Below are 18,353 nucleotides of genomic sequence, written 5' to 3' on the forward strand. Positions count from 1 at the left end.
TTGCCATCCCCTCCTCCAGGAGATCTTTGTGACCCAGAGATCTTCCTGCATCTTCTGCACTGCAGGGCATTCTTTACCACTAAGCCACTGGGAAAGGTGGTGGCCTGACTGGGAGCCTTAATATTCATTTCCAAGACAGCTCATTCACATGGCTAATGGCAGGAGGCCTCAGGTCCTCACCGCATAGGTCTTTCCAGAGGGCTGCTTGAGCATATTTCAACGTGGTAACTGGCTTCTTCCAAAGCAAATGATCCAAGAATTATGACCGGGTGTCACAAGTTACATAAGTTACATCCCCCACACTTTTTTATTCATTGAAATAGAGTAACCAAGTCTATATCACTGGAAAATAGGCTCCACATTTATAAAGAAAAAGTGTCGAGGAATTTATGGACATTTAAAAGCCACCTCAGTACCAACAGAAAAACTGAAGTAAGAACAGCAGAAGGAAAAGGTGGAGGAGGAGGCAGTGAAGACAATGAAAAAAGGGGGAAAGTAAGAACGGAAAGGAAAAGGAAAAACAGATAACACTATTTATCTGTTTAATATTTGAGACTACTACATTTCATTAATTCCAACATTGTATATTTTTATAAATTTGAATCTTAAAAATAAAGTGTATGTGAGTTTTAAGCATTTTTATTACTAAATTTAATAAATTTAACTTTAAGTGATTATTTCCATTTTTGAAAAATGATTATAGCGACTGCTTTTGATCAACACCCTACTCCAATGAAAAGGCTTTTGTGTGCATCACTGAAGAATATAAGAACTCTGAGTAAGAGATGTTTAACTTTATGCTAAATCCCTATGGCTACCTGGTAACCCTTTCCATTTTTCTGAGCCTCAATTTTCTTTTCTGTATGTCTTTGGACTAAATTGATTTTGAGTTTCTGTTCAGTTCTAGTATTTTTGATTTTGCAGTAAATTTCAAGTCAAATTAGCCAGATTTCAGTCATGATGGATATAATATAAGCACTGCTAAGTTACTTCAGTCGTGTCCGACTCTGCGCGACCCCAGAGACAACAGACCACCAGGCTCCCCTGTCCCTGGGATTCTCCAGGGAAGAACACTGGAGTGGGTTGCCATTTCCTTCTCCAATATAAGCACTATTCTTATGGAAGTGAAAAATGGCATTTTATGTCAACTAGAAATGCAAGAATCTCAGGAACTTTGCTGTGAACTCTGATACTTTTGAACTGTGGTATTGGAGAAGACTCTTGAGAGTCCCTTGGACTGCAAGGAGATTCAACCAGTCAATCCTAAAGGAAATCAGTCCTGAATATTCATTGGAAGGACTGGTGCTGACGCTGAAGCTCCAATACTTTGGACACCTGATGTGAAGAACTGACTCCTTAGAAAAGACCCTGATGCTGGGGAAGATTGAAGGCAGGAGGAGAAGGAAACAACAGAGGATGGTATCACTGACTTGATGAACATGAATTTGAGCAAGCTCCAGGAATTGGTGATGGACTGGGAAGCCCTGGCATGCTGCAGTCCATGAGTTGGACACAACTGAGCTCCTGAACTGAACTGAGGATGCCTTAATGATTTTATTACAATGTGTGAACCCACGACAGGATTCAAGCCTCCAAAGGAGAGAACAGGAGACAGCACCATTCCAGGAAGACAGAATTTTATTCGCTAGTAATCCAGGAATGCTTTCATAGACCCGCATAAAAGCTCTTACAATAAAGCCAGCAATGGATTATCAAAACATTCGATTTCATTTTTTTCATATTTATTTATTTGGCTAATTCGGGTCTTTGTTGCGGCACATGGGATCTTCTGTTGTGACACACATAATATTGTATTGTCAACTTGTGGTTGGATTGAGTCTTCCTTTTGAAACATTTTTCTTTACCCTATGTCTTGGTTATTGAAATTAACATGCTAATTTGATTGACTTGATTAATTTGATTCCCCACTGGTTTATGTGATCTGCACAAATGCCTCTACTAGTTCAGTTTGTTGCTGATGTACATAAACTGTTTAAGGCATCAGGTTCTGTCACTTCATGCGATTTTGCTGTCTTAGAGGAATGGCCTCTTTCCCTTTTCCTCTGACACAATCTGTTGAGAGAGGTCATTTCAATCTGCTCCATTTCTCTAAGAAATGGGTTTGAAATTTTAAATTTCTATGTTTGCTTCTCACAGGAATGACATCAAGCATTTTCCTGTGTGTTATATGCCATATCTTATATAAAAAAGGGAAAGAGGACAGAGAAAGAAAGAGGTCTTCCCTTGCGCACTGTCATTCTGAATTGAAATTGTGCCAATTTATTAACACAAGCAGCAACAGCCTTCTTAATTAAACTACCAGAAATATCACCAATAATCTTTAGTGTTCAAAGCATCTCTTTCTTTGCTGAGGCATTGCAGCCATGCCATTTATATGGGTTTAAGAAGCCAAAGACTCACCAAATAAACTTTCGGTTTATATATTTATGCTTCAGAAAAAAACTATTAGCAACAATTTTATAGCAAATGTCATCCTTACAGTGACTCCTTTTTTTCTGTAGTTGTAACATTTCAATTAAGTACAAACCAAGGTTCCTGACATTTGCAATAATTATTCTTTTCCTAATGCTTGTTTGGACTGACACGTTGCTTTGATTTTTCATCATCTTTTTAGTAAAATGAAACTTTCCACCCTCTCCTTATACTAATGCTCTGATTCATGGCAGGCTGAAGTGGCTAGTGGGTTATTACATAAAAGCATGAATCTAATTTTGTTTCTAGCTCTTGTCTCCACATGCCTGGCCTGTCATGGACCATCTTTCCAAGCTTTTCCCAAGACAGGCCATTAGAAGACACAGAATGAGAAAGATCTGAAGTCTGGTGCTTAAATGATTGACCAGGGTTCTGCCATTTTGTCTTTGATGCTGACTTTAATGTAAGTTAATTTATGCATATTTTACCACAATATTCTTGTTGTTCAGTCACTTGGCAATGTCCGACTCTTTGTTACCCCATGGCCTGTAGCATGCCAGGCTTCCCTGTCCTTCACCATCTCCTGGAGTTTGCGCAAACTCACGTCTGTCGAGTCAGTGATACCATCTAACCATCTCATGGAAGGAGACCCTTCTCCTCCTTGCCTTCAATCTTTCCCAGCATCAGGGTCTTTTCAAATGAGTTGGCTCTTTATATCAGTTGACCAAAGTATTGGAGCTTCAGTTTTAGCATCAGTTATCCTTGTAATTTATTTCCAGGGTTGATTTCCTTTAGGATTGACTGGTTTGATCTTTCAGTCCAAGGGACTCTCAAGAGTCTTCTCTAGCACCACAGTTCAAAGGCATCAATTCATTGGCACTCAGCCTTTTTTATTGTTCAGCAGTCACATACATACATGAGAACTAGAAAAACCATAGCTTTGACTATATTGACCTTTGTAGGCAAAGTAATGTCTCTGCTTTTTAATATGCTGTCTAGGTTTGTCATTGCTTTTTTTTTTTTTCCCAAGGAGCAAGTTTCTTTTAATTTCATCACTGTAATCACCATCTGCAGTGATTTTGGAGCCCAAGAAAATAAAGTCTGTCACTGTTTCCATTGTTTCCCCATCTATTTACCATGAAGTGATGAGACCAGATACATGATTTTTGTTTTTTGAATGTTGAATTTTAAGCCAGCTGTTTCACTCTCTTCTTTCACTTTCATTGATAGGCCCTTTAGTTCCTCCTCTCTTTCTGTTGTAAGAGTGGTGTTATCTGCATATCTGAGGTTATTGTTATTTCTCCCAGCAATCTTGATTCCAGCTTGTGCTTCATCCAGCCTGGTGTTTTGCGTGATGTACTCTGCATATAAGTTAAATAAACAGGGTGATGTTTTGCGTGATGTACTCTGCATATAAGTTAAATAAACAGGGTGACAATATAGAGCCTTGATGTACTCCTTTTCCTATTTGGAACCAGTATGTTGTTCCATGTCCAGTTCTAACTCTTGCTTCCTGACCTGCATACAGGTTTCTCAAGAGGCAGGTAAGGTGATCTGGTATTCCCGTCTCTTTAAGAATTTTCCACATTTTGTTGTGATCTACACAGTCAAAGGCTTTAGCATAGTCAATGAAGCAGAAGTAGATATTTTTCTGATCGTGCTCCATGTGATCAGTTTGGTTACTTTTCTGTGATTGTGGGTTCTGTTCTGTCTGTCCTCTGATGGATGAGGATGAGAGGCTTATGGAAGCTTCCTGATGGGTGGGACTGTCTGTGGGGAAAGCTAAGTCTTATTCTGGTGGGCAAGACCTTATTCTGGTGGGCAAGTCTTTAATCCAATTTTCTGCTGATGGATAGAGCTGTGTTCCCACCCTGTAGTTTGGCCTGAGGCCACCCTATGGTAGGGGTAATGATGGCAATGGTGACCTCCTTCGAAAGAACTTATGCCAGCAGGCCAGACCTCCCAGGAGGGCCCTGTTATAACCCTAACTTTCCATCTCTTACTCCAAACCTGTGCTAGAAATTCAGTACAAGACACAAAATACATGTTTTTCCATACTAATCCCAGCTAGGTTCTTGGCTAATCCAGCCATTACTCAACTCATTTATCCTTAGTTGGCTCAAGACTCAGTATCTGATTTATTTCTCTTTATATTTTTAGTCATTAACACAGGAAAAATTGCATGACTCTGAGAAAATAATCATTATAGCTTCATTAACACACGGAGTATTTTACACATGCTATAGTATGAGGTTCTTTCCAGCCAAGAAAGATATAATTTATGAGCCAAGGATCTGGAGAAGCAAAAAATCTGAGCAATCCATCCTTGAATGTGAAAAAGAATAGAGAGATGCATTTAGAACAAACAGGCCACCCAGAATATATCTGTGGTTTTTCAGTAAGACTGAACACTTATGCTACTCTTACTGTCTTCATAGTGGCAAGAAGAGGACATGGGAATTATACAGAATACCCTTTTTAACATTTTTTTTTTTTCAAATTTCTCTGAAGATCTCCCTCACGACACTTGGGGATAAAAAAAAATGGCCCATTTTCAAATAGAGGACACAAAAGTTCTTTGTTGATTATTGGCCACTAGTGTGAGCAATGGATAATTTAATTATTCTGCATTTTCATAGTGTCTTGTGAAATGATTCAAACTCAGTGTCTGAATCCATAATTGCCTGGGTGTTAATGATGTTGCACAGGAAGGGTTATGCCCAAGCTAAAGAGCTATTTTAAGTTTGGGCCCCAATTAAGAAGAGGCTCTCTCTGTTAATGTGGCTGATAACCTCCCTCACATTGTCAAAGTGCTACTGTGTTCACTGAATCTATTTCATATTTGTTCATACAAAGCATGCGAGTGTGTGCAGAGAGAGAGAGGGAGGGATAATAATTGCATAAATGATCTATTCATAACAAATCTTTTTGTCCTTATGAGGTTTGAGAAAAGAGAACCATTCAAACACATTAAAGATCCATGCCTGAAACAGGTGAGTCACCAAAAGGCATCAACCTTTTCAAGTTATCTTCTCTTCTCAAATCTTCTGCAACGAATATAAATATATTTCATATGCTTGAGAAAAATGGAAGAAAATGGACAGTGAACTTATCTTCCTACTAAAGGAATTCCCAGTGTTAGTCACTCAGTTATGTCTGACTCTTTGTGATCCCATGGGCTATAGTCTCTCCATTCCGTAGATGGACAGTCTCCTCTGTCCATGGAATTTTACAGGTAAGAATACTTGGAATGGGTAGCCATTCCCTTCTCCAGGGGATCTTCCCAACCCAGGGATCAAACCCAGGTCTCCTGCGTTGCAGGCAGATTCTTTACCATCTGAGCCACCAGGGAAGCCAACTAATGTGTTAAATTCTACATCTTTCCTCAACCTTCCTTTGTCATAATTCAGATGAGTGTGTTCTGTCTGCTTCTTTCAAATAGCAAATTTTCCACATGGGTTTCAAACCCACTCTCCTTTGCCAGCTCAAGGACTTTGTTCTGACTATCCCCACATCCTTCTGCATGCTTTCTCTCTTCCACCAATCATTCCATCAATATATAGGATACTTTAGAATTTCCTTTAAAAAAAAGTTTGCTTGATGTCAATCAACCCTGCAGTTATTGTCTGATTTCTCTGTCTGTTTTATAGCAAAATTTATTGAAAAAATTATCTATAGTTCATGTCTCCACTTCTTCCCCTCCTTAGCATCTCCTCTCTGCTCACTCCATCTCTGCTCTCTGCTCTCTCTGCTCACTCTAATAAGACCTTCTTATATCAGGCATCACCTTGCCAAATCCAATAGTTCCTTGCCATGATCTTTCTGTAATTCCCAAGAATATTTGACCCAGTTAATATCGCTCCCCTTCTTCTCTTGGCTTTGGAACTCTAACTAAAGACCTTTCCACTAGCTATTTTCTCTGTCTTATAATGATTTTATGCAGGTCCTCACATCCTTGGCTTCTTCTTGTCATTCGAATCTCAGTTTCAGTGTCACTTATCAGAGGTCTTCCTTAACCATCCATTTCACACTGCAGTCATATTATAGTATTTTAACACTATGAACATGCAATAACTTTCTTATTTACTCAATTATTGGTTTATTATCTTTCTTCCATCATTAGAATATAAGATCAATGAGGTCAAAGAGTATTATTCAATACTATTTTCAAATCCCAGTATAAGTGCCTGGTAAATATTTGCTGAATAAATGAATGATGAAACTCAAAATTCTTGCACCCAGGAAAGTCAAGGCTAAGTAGAAATGTTGACTTTTTAGGGATATGTTGCAAATTAATTTATACTTTATTTTAAATGTAAACGTTGAAAATCTATCACAATCCAATAATAAAAATAATTATGCCCCCAAATTCCATGTAAAGTTACAAACCACTTTCTGTTGCAAGTGAAGCAATGAAGCCCTTCTAAAATCTAATCTCTAGAGCTAGCATGTGTCTAAGATACAGTAACTCTTTTTTTGTTGTTGTTCAGTCACTGAGTCATGTCTGACTCTGCACCTCCATGGACTGCAGCACACCAGGCCTCCTTATCCCTCATTGTCTCTCAGAGTTTGCTCAAACTCACGTTCATCAAGCCAGTGATGCTATCCAATCAGCTTATTCTCTGTCACCCTCTTCTTCTTTTGCCTTCAATCTTTCCCAGCATCAGGTCTTTCCAATGAATTGGCTCTTCACATCAGGTGGCCAAAGTATTGGAGCTTTAGCTTCATCATCAGTCCTTCCAATGAATATTCAGGGTTGATTTCCTTCAGGATTGACTGGTTTGACCTCTCTGTTATCCAAGGTACTCTAAAGAGTCTTCTCCAGACTGCAATTTGAAAGCAGATTGAGTAATCTTCTTTATGATCCAACTCTCACATCCAACCATGACTACTGGAAACACTAAATCTTTTAAATATATCTAAATCTGCATTAGTTACTTATTGTTGCTATAAAGAATTATCACAAAATTAGTGTCTTAAAACCACAGAAGTCCATTATTTTAAAGTTCTAGAAGTCGTCCAGACATGATTTTTACTGAGCTAAAATCAAGAGGTTGGCAGTGTTATGTTTCTTCTTGGAGGCACGGGGGGCAAATTTTTTCTTATTCCTTCCAGATTCTAGAGGCCACTCATGTTCCTTGGCTTTTGGCCTCTTTTCTCCATCTCCAAACCAGCAACACTACACTAAATCCTTTTCACACTTCCATATCACTGGTTCTCTCTCTTCTGCCTCTCTATTTCACTTCTAGAGACCCTTGTATTAACATTGGGATGCCTTTCAAGATCAGCTGATTATAGCAACCTTAATTAAATTTGCAGTATCAATTCCCCTTTGTTATGTAATCTAACGTAGTCTCAGGTTCTGTGGGTTAGGACAGGGTCATTTTTCATAGAATATTATTCTGTTATTGCCTACAACATTCCACCACTGACCTCCAGATTAATGTCCGTCGCACAAGCAAGATTCATTCATCCTCTGAAGGTCTCAACTCATGACAGTATCAATTCAACTCCAAAAAGCTCACCTAAATTTCATAAACTCAAAAGTCCCAAATCTCATCACCCAAATTTTCTAAATTAATATGCATGAGACTCTGGGGAATATAATCCATCTTGAGAAACAATCCAGCTTCATTTTTGAACCTGAGAAATTCATACACCAACCTATATGCTCCCAAAATGCAATGGTGGGACAGCCATAGGATACCAATTATAGATATTTGGGCTAAAAGGAAAGAAAATTTAATGGAAAAAAAGAGTTACAATTTCCAAATATTTTCAAAATTCAACTGTTTAAACTTTATCAGTTCAGTTCAGTCGCTCCGTTGTATCGGACTCTGCGACCCCATGAACTGCAGCACGGAGGCCTCCCTGTCCATCACCAACACCCGGAGTTTACTCAAACTCATGTCCATTGAGTTGGTGATGCCATCCAACCATCTCATCCTCTAGTATCCCCTTCTCCTCCCGCCTTCAATCTTTCCCAGCATTAGGGTCTTTTCAAATGAGTCAGCTCTTCGCATCAGATGGCCAAAGTATTGGAGTTTCAGCTTCAACATCAGTCCTTCCAATGAACATTCAGGACTGATTTCCCTTAGAATGGACTAATTGGATCTTCTTGCTGTCCAAGTGACTCTCAAGAGTCTTCTCCAACACCACAGTTCAAAAGCATCAATTCTTCAGTGCTCAGCTTTTTTATAGTCCAACTCTCACATCCATACATGACTACTGGAAAAACCATAGCCTTGACTAGATGGACTTTTGTTGGCAAAGTATTGTCTCTGCTTTTTAATATGCTGTCTAGGTTGGTCATAACTTTTCTTCTAAGGAGTAAGCATCCTTTTATTTCATGGCTGCAGTCACCATCTGCAGTGATTTCAGAGTCCCCCAAAATAAAGTCTCTAACTGTTTACATGTTTCCCCATCTATTTGCCATGAAGTAATGGGACTAGATGCCATGATCTTCGTTTTCTGAATGTTGAGCTTTAAGCCAACTTTTTCACTCTCCTCTTTCACCGTCATCAAGAGGCTCTTTAGTTCTTTGCGTTCTACCATAATGGTGGTGTCATCTGCATATCTGAGGTTATTGATATTTCTCAATATCTTGATTCCAGCTTGTTCTTCATCCAGCCCAGCGTTTCTCATGATGTGCTCTGCATATAAGTTAAATAAGCAGGGTGACAATACACAGCCTTGACGTACTCCTTTTCCTATTTGGAACCAGTCTGTTGTTCCATATCCAATTCTGACTGTTGCTTCTTGACCTGCATACAGATTTGTCAGGAGACAGGTCAGGTGGTCTGGTATTCCCATCTCTTTCAGAATTTTCCACAGTTTATTGTGATCCACACAGTCAAAGGCTTTGGCATAGTTAGTAAAGCAGAAATAGATGTTCTTCTGGACTTTTGCTTATTTGATGATCCAGCAGATGTTGACAATTTGATCTCTGGTTCCTCTGCCTTTTCTAAAACCAGCTTGAACATCTGGAAGTTCACGGTTCATGTATGGTTGAAGCCTGGCTTGGAGAATTTTGAACATTACTTTGCTAGCGTGTGAGATGAGTGCAATTGTGCGGTAGTTTGAGCATTCTTCTGCATTGCCTTTCTTTGGGATTGGAATGAAAACTGACCTTTTCAAGTCCTGTGGCCACTGCTTAGTTTCCCAAATTTGCTGGCATATTGAGTGCAGCACTTTCACAGCATCATCTTTCAGGATTTGAAATAGCTCAACTGGAATTCCATCACCTCCACTAGCTTTGTTCATAGTGATGCTTCCTAAGGCCCACTTGACTTCACATTATACTTTATATGTCTTACATTAAACTGGTCATTGTGATGTGATCATAGTATATTCTGTTTGAATTATGTATTGTGTGTGTGTGTGTGTGCATGTGCTCAGTTATGTCCTATTCTTCGCAACCCCATTGACTGTAGTCTACCAGGGCTCCTCTGTCCATTGAACTTTCCAGGCAGAAATACTGAAGTATATTGCAATTTCCTTTTCCAGGGGATCTTCCTGACCCTGGGATAGAAACTACATCTCCTGGGTCTCCTGCATGGCAGGAGGATTCCTTACCACTACGCTGCCTGGTACATGTGAGTTATGTGTTGTATATATATATGTGTATATATATATAAGTATATAAAAAGTATATATATATAAAACTTATAACCAAGTTAATTGCTTAATCCCTACTATCCTCTGAATTAAGCTGGCAAGTATATTTTGACTGGTTTTCCACAAGTATTTTAGACATTAAGTTGCCCCTTATCAGATGGTTGGTTTGGATTTAACTATATCTTTTTTGTTGGTCCTGGGACCAATCTAGCACCAGATATCTTTATTGGCAACTGACTGAATGGTCTCAGAATTGGATACTTCAGTATCTTTACAGAATCTTCATTTTGTCCTTTTGTCAAGGTGGGAATAGTTAAAGATATTAAGTTGACCTTTAAACTAATGGATTTTCTGTACATATTCAGTTTTAATTTGATACTTATAAATAACACTAGGTAGGATTTCTGCCTATAATACTCCAAGAGTTAAGACAGCAGAGGGATTTAGAAAGAACATTTTGGGGTTTTTTGCAATCAGTTAATTTACCATTTAAAATTATGGTAAATGATAATGCGTGCAGATTTTCCACTTGAATATTCAATTGTAAGTTTCTTCTTAATACTATTATATTTCTATTGTTTTTATATGGAATGACATTCCTAAAACAAAAAGAGAAAAGCCTTCAAAAAATATAGTAACATATTAACACATAAATAACTTACATGCTGCTGCTGCTAAGTCGCTTCAGTCGTGTCCGACTCTGTGCGACCCCGTAGACGGCAGCCCACCAGGCTCCCCCGTCCCTAGGATTCTCCAGGCAAGAACACCAGAGTGGGTTGCCATTTCCTTCTCCAATGCATGAAAGTGAAAAGTGAAAGTGAAGTCACTCAGCTGTGTCTGACTCCCGGCGACCCTATGGACTACAGCCCACCAGGCTCCTCTGTCCATGGGATTTTCCAGGCAAGAGTACTGGAGTGGGGTGCCATTGCCTTCTCCAATAACTTATATAGTAACATATATATGTGTATGCATGTGTAGACATATATGCATAAAATATGAGTATTTCATGCTTTGCTAATAGGTTATATTTCCGAGGTCCATTTAAAAATCAGTCACACTTGGAAATAAAGCGTATTTTCCCACAGACCCATATGTTTAGCAGAGTGGTTAGGTTTACAGATCATTTTAAAAACTCAGTTTCATTTATAATGCAGTTGAATGAAATTACTGATTGTCTAAATCCTAAATACTGATATGACTGAAACACATTGTGTAGAAGTAAAGTAGTGATATCAAGGATTCTTTCATATAGTAAATTATCATTGTAATTAGTATACTAGTTAACTGTGATTTTATATTGCCTTTGAATTTTATAGGCATAGCAATTTAAGAAATATTTTTACTGGAAATTTCCCATTTCTTTTTCTGAACACTTCTCTCACTTTATTTTCTCCCAAGTCCTTAGGTATTTGTCTGCCTTGAGGGTTTCAGCAGCATCAAACAAACCCATAGGGAGATCTTAGCTGAGGAGCTTGTAGTATAGTGATGAGAAGAGGACAAATCTATTAATTTTTGCCTTAATAGTTCTACTTTTCATAGTATATGTAGAAAAGCATTCATAATCCAAGTTTATATAATTCCTGGCCTATTTTAAAAATTTTAAATTTTATTTTTAATTTTTTATTTTATATTGGCATATAGCCAATTAACAATGTTTTAACAGTTTCAGGTAAACAGCAAAGAGACTCAGCTATATATATATATATACACACACATACATACATACATGTGTATCCATTCTCCCCCAAACTCCCCTAACATCCAGTCTGCCACATAACAGTTGAGCAGAATTCCATGTGCTATACAGTAAGTCATTGTCGGTTATCCATTTTAAATACAACAGTGTGTACACGTCCAGGCTTCCCTGGTGCCTCAGGGGTGAAGGGTCTGCCTGCAATGCAGGAGACCCAGGTTTGATCCCTGGATTGGGAAGATCCCATGAGGAGAAAATGGCACCCCACTCCAGTACTCTTGCCTGGAAAATTCTATGGACAGAGGAGCCTAGTGGGCTATAGTCCATGGGGTCACAAGAATTGGGCACAACTTAGCTACTAAATCACCACTTTACATGTCCATCTCAAATTCCCTAACTACCCTTTTCCCCCATACTTCCTCCCAGCAACCATAAGTTCATTCTCTATGAGTCTCTTTCTGTCTTGTAAGTAGCTTCATTTGTAGCATTTCTTTTCAGATTCCACATGTAAAGAATGTCATACAATATTTCTCCTTCTCTGTCTGACATACTTCAGTATGACAATCTCTACTGACCTAGTTTTTCTTTTTATCGTAGTACTATTAAGAGCACATTTTTTACTTTATTTTTTAATTCATCAGGGATTTATTTTATTATGCACTGTAATAAGCTATATAATGCCATTTATTTAAAATTCTATTACTTTTCTAAGTGATTTGAGATATTTCTATTATCGTGTACTTAACACATGTCCTTGGGCATGTTTCTGAATTTTCTATCTTTTTACATTGATGCTTATGTCAGTATCATACTGTTTTAATTACTATATCTTTAGAATGTAAGTTAATATTTTATACAACTAGGCTCTCAAATTATCCTTCCAATAATGTTTTTGCAATTCTTATATTTTCTGTTATTATTCTCCAAATTTACTTAAAATCATTTTGCAAAATTCTGAAGAAAACTCCCTTTGGAATATTGGATGACTTACACAAATTCATAGATTACCTCTGGGGAATGTATCTCTTTATGTTAAGTCCTTTAATCTAGGACCATAATAAGACTCTATATATATCTGAGCCTTCATATACTCTTAGTGAAGCTTTTAATTTTCTATGTTTAAATCAATATTGAAATTATTTATTTTTCTCTCTGTAAGTTACACTTTCAATTGCTATTTTGAAAAGTTTTCTTTCTCTCTGACAGATTCCAGATTGTTATTGAGCAGTTAATTCTTGGATTATTTTTGTGACTGTCGCTTTTACTTAATATGCTATAGCTTGTAATATTTCAATTGATTCAGCTGACTAGTTTGGACTTTCCAAGTAAAAAGCATACGATGTATAAGTATAGTACTAGATTTGTCTCTTCCTTTTAATTATAGCTATAAAGTGATTGTATTTTATAGCAATTAACTAGAATATTTGTGTTTAATAGCAGAAATGACTCCAGAATTTAACAATTACAAAATATGCTATTGTTTTATGATAGTCTTTATCATGTGAAAGAAGTATTTTTGATTTCTGATTTTGGAATAGTTTTGTAAAGAAATATTGATTAAATTTATCACCTTCCTCTAATAAAGACTGCATCATTTTTTTCATTTAGAGTAAATACCCCTAAATTCCTGGAATAAAACCTCCTTAGTTATGCTATTCATATAATATCCTGCTCAGTTTGACTTGCTAATGGTTTATAGAAAGATTTTCTAACCTCATGCATAAGTATAATTATGATTGATTTATGTTCTTCGTATGGTATATTGGCTAGTTTTTGGCAAGAGAAGTTTGAAAGTACACTAAACATTCCAGGAAAGACTCCATCCTTTCATATGATCTGGAACAATTAAAATAACATAATAAGTTATCGGAATATTAAGGGTTGGTACAACTGAGTAACAAGGGCATGCTCCATTGCAGGGTGTTTATAATCTAATGGGTTTTAAATTATGTCCAGAGACCAAATGCTATTTAACAAAATGTGTAAAATAATTCCAAGATAGCTGAGTATAAAGCACCTTAGGTTGAAAGCCAGGACATCTCGTGTCCCTCTGTCATTCTTATCCGAGTCCTGCCACTATCCATGTGTTTTTGGTCAAGTCACTTTGCTGCTCTGGACTTGAAATTATTAATATATTTGGAAAGTAAGGTAGAAATTGATGACATCTAAAAGTATATTTCTTAAGTGATTTTACAAAACATTTAATTTTCTCAGTGTCTTAACTATATTTAATTATTTGCAGTCCACTTCAAATTTCACATAACTGCATTGCAAAGACTTAGAAAAATATTCTAGGTTTTTGAGGAATGAGAGCATATTTGCATAAGACACAAGTGGTATGCTGGATACTACTGAAATTTCTCTCCGTACAGATGGTCAAATGAAAATGTATGGGATTCACTGAGAGAAGGTATACGTGCCCTTAGGTCTACTCTGAAAAAAACAAAGACCAAACAGTTTGATGCCCCTCCAGCTGACCTTTCGTAATCCAGTACTTATTTTACTCTTTTATGGTCACATTTTAATTCACCGTAGTCGATGATGAAGTAAAAAAGGATGTTTTATGAGTCTCGTTTTATTCTTATACATGCATAATAGTATCTACAGAATGTGAGCTCTTGATTCACATTTTATCCATCACTTATTTTATCTCCACAGATGTATGCGCAATTGTTCTTTTAGGACTCTGTTTAGCCCACAGATGTCTTCACAGCTGCTCTCTGTTCCAAAGGGGAATTTTCTTTTTTTTACTCAGAAGCAGTCATGTAAGGTTTTTTGTTATTTTGTTTTGCGTTCATTTTATTTTTATTTAAAACACTGTAAAGATTTTTTTCCCTCCATTGGGGGGAAAAGAAAAAGATCCTACCTGAAAGATGGTCTTAAGAACTGAATCAAGAACGATCTGAAAATAAAGCACACTATCTGTATTTCTGCTCATTCTTTGAATCTCACTAAATGTTTTGCATACTGGAGGCCCATGAACTGTAATCACCCAGGATTGGAATCTCCCACCTCCTGTTTCTGTGACTGAGTTGGTATGCTGACACAGATAAAAACTGTCATGATTCATTCAGGACAGAAAGAAAAAAAAAATCAATCAAATAAATGCCTAGTTTAGGCAAAATTGCCAATTTGAGAACAGCTTGAGGCTTAGGGGAAACAAACGATTCAAATTGCTGCCTCTATTTTCTGCAGCCACTAGGCTTCTGAGAGTTCTGATTTTCTTTGTGTGGTAGGATGACCACATAATTCAATTAATTGAACCTGAGTTATGGCAGTTATGTTTTTTGCTTTATTCCTCTAGAAACCTCTAAATATTTATATTTGTATAAGGAAGACCTTTTCTACAACCTTCATCCATATCCAACATTTAGTGTCACTGAATATTCAAACAATGGGTGGCCTTACAGAGAACTAAGGTCATCTTCCCCTCTCATAGATGACACAGTAACAGCCAGGATGCTAATCTGACTTACATGAAAACACGGAGCTGGGCTGATGCTCTGGAAGAACTGTTTGCCCAATAAATTGATAAATAGGTCACCAGCCCTTTATTCATTGCCCTTCATTGACTTAAGCTCATCAGAGGTTAAAATTGCTCAAGATCTCAGATGTTAGAACCTTAAAAGAATAAGGACTTATTATCTTTATTTTTTGGAGTGTGTATATGGTTTTGTATTCATTTGTTTATGTTTTTGTTTTGAGGAGAAATGATCAAAACATTTGTGTAAAGCAAGTGCTTATATGTTGAAAGAGTCTACTTCTTTATGGGATGAACGTAATAGTGAATTTTTGAAGGTTTTTATAATTCAAAGTCATAGGTAAAAGGCATTAAAAAAATCTAAAAATAAAATGTATATACCATTGTTTTTAAGGGTAGGCACTTTCAATATTTCACTTATCCATTGTGATAGAGGTAGCAAAATATAAGTCATGCAGATTACAGCTCCATAGGAAAGAGCTTATGCCTCAGTGTCTAAAGGTGGTATTTATATACCATGGCAAGAGGCACTACTGAAATGTTGGGGATAAGTTAGAAATATACTTTTTTATTATTGTGAATAATTAATAGATACAAAGATCTGTAAATGCAGATATTCTTAATTTAGATCATTCTGGTATTGTCAAATACTGAGAACTCATGCACCAGACTTATCAATGGTTCATTCAGGAACTATTACATCTGATATTTAACCTACAGATTTGTTAGTAGACTTGGACCTTGTGTGGTGCAATTTAAAATATTCAGTAATTTAAATATTATATCCAATCTCATCATATGCTAAGAAAGTTATTGACATTGCTTCTGTTTCTTGGTTTTTGGGGGTTTTTTGACAGGAAAGTAGGATTCATTGGTGGGCATGATTAAGAAGGAGACAGTGCCAAGGCTCTTATGAGTCCTGAGGGCCATGATTAGGGATATGTTTGATCCCACAGCCATCCAGTATGAACTGTTTTTCTGCCACCATGTTTTCAAATTCACCCACATTAAACTTGGTAAATCCCCAGTTCTTGGAGATGTGGACCTTCTGGTGGCCAGGGAACTTGAAGTTGGCCCCGGAGGGCCTCAGTCTCATGCTCCTTGTTCTGCAGCTTGGTGTGGATGAACTTTATGATTTGGTCAGTATGGCCCTTGGCCACTGTGCCCTGGGGCTTCCTAAAGGTACCACACATACTTGTCTGGAGCCTTAGTTGGGGACAGCCGATTAGTCATGAATGTCCACTGAAAAGAGTTGTCTCCAAGGTCCCTTAAGGCAACCTGTACGGGCAGCAGGCTGCCTACACTACCGAGGAGGCTGCTGTTTGCAGTCGTTGCACACTGAGCCTGCTTGGGGAGAAGAGCACAGTTGGCTCAACTAGTTATAAGTCTTGTTTGTTTTTTGTTGTCAATATATTGTCATTTGATTTGGTTGAGTTTCCTCATCTCAAATGACTTGGTTATAAAGACCTGTGTATTTTCCTTAGTAATTTTGCATAGCTCATTTTAAGATCAGATCAGATCAGTCGCTCAGTCGTGTCCGACTCTTTGTGACCCCATGAATCGCAGCACGCCAGGACTCCCTGTCCATCACCAACTCCCGGAATTCACTCAGACTCACGTCCATCGAGTCAGTGATGCCATCCAGCCATAGAGACTTCCACAGATATGAATATATAATTTTATAAATGGATCTCTCTTGAGGATGTGCTGAGAAAAATGAACTGATACAATGTTTTTACACTCTTAATCAGACATCAGAATTACATGGTATCTTCAAAAGGTAGCATGAAACAATTTTCAATAGCTATTTCTAGGCATGCTCTTTCACCAAAATTATTATCGAACCAGTTTTGCTAGGAAGCATTTGTGTAACATACCATATGCCAAAAACTATTTGTTGATTTAAAATATGAGGGCTGAATTTTTGAAGAGGAGATTTTGGTGTGCATAAAGTTACACATGCAATTGCATTTTCCCCATAATTACCTAGTCATGCTACAGACTGTCAACCATAGAACTCATTTGCTTATTTTTTTTAAAGATTTGCTTTGCTTGCAAAGATTTAGTTTAATGACATATTTTTCTTCCTTCCTTCTTTTTCAACAAACCAAAGAAATTTGTGACTGCATTTCTTTGCTTCATGTTTTATAAAATTCTTGGCCGACAAAGTTTCTCCTTTCCATTTTATTCCTCAGAAGGGTCCCCATTTCCATCAAATATTCTCCTTAATTGAACAGTCAAGTTCATAAAATGCTTTGAGAAATGACTTAGAATAATAAGTTATCAACTAACAGTTGGTAGTTGCTTTATATATATAATGTATATTGCATTTATAATGTTACTTATATAAATATAAATTATAGGTGCCTATAATACAAATATATCAACATATGCTCAAAATATGAAGAAGCTATAATAGCAATGAAAGCCTTTATCCAATAGTACCTTCTTATATTAAAATACAAAGAAAATGCAATAAAATATGGGCTAATTCTGTGAAAGTATGATTTGTAAATTAGGATATTACATTGCTCTTCAGTCTTGCTTGCTATAGGATCATTAAAAGTTGAAGACATTTGAGCATTTCCATGACTTTTTTTTTTTTTTTAATGACAAACTCCTCCTCCACCACTATCACTAGCAAAAATTTGTAACTTGGATACCAGGTCTTTTTAATGAAGCTTTTGAGTCTTACAAAATATGATTAATCTGATTAGTGATTCAGCCTCCTTTTGTGCTTACATTATCTAACACAAAGAGCCCCCCTACAGGTTAAAGTTTAAATGTGGATTACCAGATAAAGCTAGTCCTGACGAGGTTTCTATGGTGCAAGGAAAAATTGGATTTGCTTTTCACCTCATCTCAGGCTCTGTCATCCTGGTTTTTGCCCTGTTCCCTTGTTCACAGCAAGGATATTAATTTTGTAGTAAAATCTTTAAGCAATTATGCAGATAGCTCTGAAAAAGCAACATACACACACAATAAGAGAAGCTTAACTGAAAAATGGACCCCAGATATTCATTAAAAACAGATGGCTACATTGCCAACAGCATAACTTTGGATGTTTGGGCTAAGCTGGTATTAATCTGCCACAACATGAAGAGAAGATGAAACTGCTGGTTACAAACT

The 18,353-nt window shown here is 37.1% G+C and overlaps 1 non-coding gene across 1 annotated transcript; it reads right to left on the reverse strand.

Moving 5' to 3' along the window:
* Nucleotides 1-16,474: 16,474 nt before the first annotated feature.
* On the reverse strand, nucleotides 16,475-16,609 carry LOC112587429. The gene has a single exon (XR_003111921.1). It is a non-coding gene; the product is annotated as a small nucleolar RNA SNORA70 (small nucleolar RNA).
* Nucleotides 16,610-18,353: the final 1,744 nt, after the last annotated feature.

This window comes from Bubalus bubalis, chromosome 1 (assembly GCF_019923935.1).
Source record: "Bubalus bubalis isolate 160015118507 breed Murrah chromosome 1, NDDB_SH_1, whole genome shotgun sequence".
Classification (NCBI taxonomy): Eukaryota; Metazoa; Chordata; class Mammalia; order Artiodactyla; family Bovidae; genus Bubalus; species Bubalus bubalis.